Below are 6,000 nucleotides of genomic sequence, written 5' to 3' on the forward strand. Positions count from 1 at the left end.
CAATCAACAAAGGGGATTATAAAACAAGATCACATGTTCTGTATTAATGCGCAAATATAGAAATAAATAAAATTGCAATAGCGGAAGGAACTATAATACCTGGCGGAAGAATCTATCATAATTAAGGCAGAATAATTAACACGTGTGTTTCAGATTTCATATTATTGTTTTTATAAACGTTTATTTGGGATATAAGTCCTGTTTTGTTTGTCTAAATAGCGAATGTAGATATAAAATATTAGATGAACGCTTCTGTTAAATATTCGGACATCTTTCCTGGCTTTACTTGATATAAATAAGACGATAATCACAACCTTTGCTTGTTTTATGACTTCAACGGATGTCAAAATGACTCAAGCCACTAGATTTGCATTGTTTGGATTGTAAAACATTAAAAAGGCCTGTTCATTGATCATAAATGTTCACTGGCTGTGGTGAATCATGACCAAACCTACTTAGAAATGCTTATTTAGTCAGTTTAATAAACGTTGGATGTAATTAAATTCACTCACCTGTGGCTGGATCTCACTCATTTCCTGTTTCTGAAGGAACTACATCCTGTAAAACCACCCAACGGTTTCATTTGCTCACATTTAAAATGATTGAATTTAAGAATCTTGTGGAAAAACGTACTATACATGCAAAGTGTGCATATAGTAATTGCATGCTAGTTTTAATGCAAAGCTTAAATTAAACACTTATATACACTACATCTGTCTAGTTTTTTTTTATGCAGGATGAATATTTACTACAGAAATAAAGACTGAGGGGTCACCTCATGTTTAGAGGTTTAAATAATGTGAAAAAATGATTTTCAAATAAAATAAAATATAACATAAATATAAAATAAATCTTAAATATAACCACAAAAAAATAAATGAAACTGAATTAAACATTAAATAAAAAAATAGTAAAGTTAAAATTAATCTAAAATATAATGAAAAACAAAAGTAAAATTTTAAATAAATCTAAAACAAAATATAAATATATAAAAAAGTATATAATCTAAAATATAACAAAATAAAATTTAAAATTAAATTTAATAAAATAAAAAAACAATATAATTAAACCAAAATAAATCTAAAATATAATATGAAACAAAAAATAAAATCTAAAATAATTCTAAAATTAAATAAAATATAAAATAAAATATAAATATATACAAATATATGATCTGAAATAACAAAATAAATTACAAATTAAATGTAATAATTACATTTTAAAAATTATTAAATAATAATTACATTTAAAATTAAAATAAAACAATATCAAATAAATCTACAAATATAACATAAAATAAAATAAATTAAATGAAGAAATAAAATAAAACAGATAAAATAAATCTAATATATATCAATTAAAACAAAAAAAATAACATGAATCTAAAATAAAATATAAAATAAATCAAAAACATAACTAAAAATAAGTAAAATTAAAAAAATATGAAATGTTTTGGGGGAAGAGGCATTTTACTTACACTTTTATTTATTTAGTATTAAGTGGACCTGTTTAAAGAAGCTTCTCGAGGTTTAACTGACCTCTACCATCCCTGAGTCTGATGAGGCAGCATTTTAAACATACAAATACATTATAAATAAAGGTTCAACTGTTGTAAATACTGGATGATGGTCACCTTCTCAGGTTTAAATGATGATTTTAATAGGTTGTGTGTGTGTGTGTGTGTGTGTGTGTGTGTGTGTGTGTGTGTGTGTGTGTGTTATAGAGGTCTGGATCAGCTGGTAAAGCAGTGCAGGGCTTGATATATGGTTTTTTTTTATTGGCAATTGATTGTGTGGGTTAGTTAACAGTCATCACACACCCTCTCAAAGATCATACGGTCGTCTCAGAGGTCAGAGGGGTCGGGAAGTGTGTAATGAGCTTTGAATGAGGATAAATGAGGAAAGGCCAGACGGCATTGACCTTGATATGGAGAGAAGCCACAAAAATGAGTTTTGATGTTTGCAAACAAAACTATGCAAAAAAATAAAAATTAAATAAAACACTTGTTGCAAATCAGGGTTATCAATAGCCATTTTGTTAAATGAAATAAAATGAGCGTTAACTTAAAGAAAAAAAATTTTCTCAACTAGCTGTCAAAGCAACATTTCTCATTAAAATTTTAATTGATGTAAAAAAAAAACTAAAACTGTATATATATATATATATATATATATATATATATATATATATATATATATAATTACTAAAACTTTACAATTAGAATAACAGAAATAAAAAAAAATGTTATTTTCATTAAATTAAAGTAACTTGATCTACTAAAACTAAAATAAAACTAAAGGCATTTTGTCAACTGAAATAAAATAAACGTTAACTAAAAAAATAATTTTATTTCAATTAGCTTTTAAAACAACATTTCTCATTTAAATTTAAATTGATGTAAAAAAAAATTAACAATTACTAAGACTTTAAAATTACAGATAAAAAATAATGAAATTATTTTAAATATTACTTTCATTAAATTTAAAATATTAATGAAACTGTAACTTGATGTATTAAAACTAAAACTGAGATAAAAAATAAAAAAACTATATAGACACTGAAAAAAAAACAATTTAAAAACTTTTAAAGTAAAAACACTTTAACTAAAATTAAAATTAAAAATTAAAACTCAAATGTAGTATTAGTATGTGTTTAAAAAAACATGGTTAAAGTCTCTCACAAGTAATAGAAATATTATTTATTGTGGTTGCAACCTCTATTTTGGATATTCTAGCAACTTCCTTGTAATATATCTGCTCAGATAAACACACGTGGTTATTTAACAACACAAAAGGACTATTATAAACACAAATCTTGCTTTCACTAACATGAGCTGGTGTCATTTGCTCTCGAGGATGGAGGAATATAAATAGAAGTGTGCGAACGGTCATAGAAAGCAGTTGTCATCAGCCCGAGAGGCCCGTCTCAATGTCTGCAGCCGTCTCACTGCACACAAACACGTCCTCCACGGATCTGGAACAGCCTGGAATCCCGGACATTTACCGATCGACGGGATCCACGGATCAGGAACAGACTCAGAGCGCTTGTGAGTGTGTGTTTGCCTCACAGGTTTGAAGAAACACACACCACTAGTGTGACGTGAGCTTGGTGAAAGAGTGAGTGAGTGAGTGTGTGTGTGTGTGTGTGTGTGTGTGTGTGTGTGTGTGTGTGTGTGTGTGTGTGTGTGTGTGTGTAAGTGCTCTCGTCCAAGCGTCTGTCCCTGGAGTCAGAAAATGATGCCATGATGAGGGATAATGAGTTGGTTTAGAGAACACCCTGTCCATCACAGCTCTCCTACATGACAACAATGACAAACAACAAACATCATTTATAAAAAAATAAAATAAAATAAAAAATAAATTATAATATAGAAATAATCTAAACTAAAACAAAACAAGATGAAAAATTAAATGTAAAAATTAAATAAATGTAATATGAAACAAAATATAAAATAAAAATTAAAACTTAAATATAACATAAAACAAAATATATTAAATTAAATTTAAAAATAGAGCTAAAACAATGTAGAAATATTCTAAACTAAAACAAAACGAGATAAAAATATAATATAAAACAAAATATAAAATAAATTAAAATATAAAATATAATATAAAACTAAATAAAATAAATATAAAATATAAAATAAAATGAAAATTTTTATAAATATAACAAAATCAAATTAAACATTAAATAATATAATAAAAATATATATAATATAAAATAAAACTAAATATTTAATAAAATTAAAAATAAAATATAGCATACAAAAACAAAATGAAATATAAAATATAAGAAAATTAAATAACGAATTAAATAAAAACTAAAATAAATATAAAATATGATATAAAATAAAAATAAATCTAAAATAAAATATCAAATAATCGAAATAAAATATAAAATAAAATATTATATATAAAACAAATAAAATAGAAAATAAATTAAATCTTAAACATAATTTAAAACAAAAATAAAGATAAATAAATCTAAAATAAAATTAATCTAAAATATAATCTAAAATAAAATATAATATAAAATAAAACAACATCTAAAATAAATATTAAATAAAAATGAAATATACCATAAAATAAAATAAAAAAGTTAATTAAATAATAAAAATAAAGCTAAAATTAATCTAAAATATATTATAAAATGAATCCACAATGAAATAAAATATATTTCATCTACATATCTAAATATTTTTTATTACAAAATAAAATAAAAATATTTAATTTAAAAATAGAAATTATAAAAATAAATAATTTTTAAGTGGGGAGGGGCAATAAAACCTTTATTTGGTTCACCTTTATTTATTCAGCCTTAACTGGAACTATTTTAAGAAAGCTTCTACGTCTAACTGACCTCTGTACCAACCCTGAGTCTGATGAAGTAGCATTTCAACCATGGAAATACATTATAAATAAATAACACATATATTTTTGGTTCAGCTGTCGTAAATACTTGATGACGGCAGTTTCACCTCCAACAAATGTGTGCAGCGAGACAAAATGCATCTGACATCAAAAATGCAAACATGCACTATAACATTCAAAAGTTTAAGATGCTCGCCAAGGCTGCATTTATTTGATCTAAAATACAGTAAAATCAGTAAAAATGTGAAATATTATAATGATTTAAAATAGCTGTTCACTATGTGAATATATGTTAAAATGTAATTTATTCCTGTGATGCAAAGCTGAATTTTCAGCATCATTACAGCAGTCTTCAGCATCACGTGATACTTCAGAAATCATTCTAATATGCTGATTTGCTGCTCAAGAAACAATTCTGATGATTAATGTTGAAATTATGATGATTATCAAACCTGATAATTCATATATTCTCATTCCAGTAAATATGTATATGTGAGTTTTTTTTTTTTTTTTTTTTTTGTGATTCTGGTTTATGTCTGTACAGTTCAGAAGCAGTTTCTGACTCACCCATGCTTTCTTCCACTGCTGCAGGAGTGTGTTGTGGTCAGTCAGAGCATTTCTCCAGCGCTCCACGTCTCTGAGAGGAACACCAGCTTCATCTGAGAGCAAACAGAGACACGTTACACTACATTACATTGCATCAGATGAACACAGGCAGTGCCATGAAAGCCTTTACCTTTGCTGTTGAGCCGAAGGTCCACTTTTGACACGTCATTTCCAGCGTCAGACACTGCTGTACACTCATACTGGACGTCTTTATTCAAAGCTTCCTCTCGCAGCCAGCTGCTCACCAGCACGGCATCATGGGAAACCACGTGTCTGTATTCAGTGACGGGCGTCTCGAGCTTCTGCCCGTTTATGTGCCACTCAACACTTACATCTCTAGGACCTGAAGGAAAACTGCACTTACATATGGATCCTACAGGGCATTTAGTTTTAACACACACACTAAGTGTGAACAAGACACATCAAATGATCTTCATCCACACCTGAAATCACTCTCATGCGGTTTGTGTTATGACAATCTCATAATACATGCATAATAAAAATCATGAGGGTCAATTTTTTTTAAAATAAATAAGCTTTCCATTGATGTATGGTTTGTTTGGATAGGACAATATTTAGATGAGATACAACTCTTTGAAAATCTGAAATCTGAGGGTGCAAAAAAAAATCAAAATATTGATAAAATCGCCTTTAAAGTTGTCCAAATTAAGTTCTTTGCCACGCATATTACTAATCAAAAATTAAGTTTTGATATAATTACGGTAGAAAATTTACTTATACCTTCATGGAACATGAACTTTACTTAATACCCTAATGATTTTTGGCATAAAAGAAAAATTTATCATTTTGACCCATGCAATGTATTTTTGGCTATTGCTACAAATATACTCTTCACTTAAGACTGGATCATCACTTAAAATAAATAAATAAATAAATAAAATAAAAATATTTAATTAAATAAAAAATTAAGTATATTATAGAAATAATCTAAACGAAAACAAAACAAGATAAAAAATTAAATGTAATATAAAACAAAATATAAAATAAATTAAAACTTAAATAT

General features: G+C 26.6%; 1 long non-coding RNA gene across 1 annotated transcript; it reads right to left on the minus strand.

Moving 5' to 3' along the window:
• Nucleotides 1-2,683: 2,683 nt before the first annotated feature.
• On the minus strand, nucleotides 2,684-5,289 carry LOC141291884 (uncharacterized). The gene is made up of 3 exons (XR_012340403.1): nucleotides 5,107-5,289; nucleotides 4,938-5,029; nucleotides 2,684-3,294 (listed from the first exon to the last, which is right to left on the minus strand). It is a non-coding gene; the product is annotated as an uncharacterized lncRNA (long non-coding RNA).
• Nucleotides 5,290-6,000: the final 711 nt, after the last annotated feature.

The sequence above is a fragment of the Garra rufa genome, chromosome 19 (assembly GCF_049309525.1).
Source record: "Garra rufa chromosome 19, GarRuf1.0, whole genome shotgun sequence".
Classification (NCBI taxonomy): domain Eukaryota; kingdom Metazoa; phylum Chordata; class Actinopteri; order Cypriniformes; family Cyprinidae; genus Garra; species Garra rufa.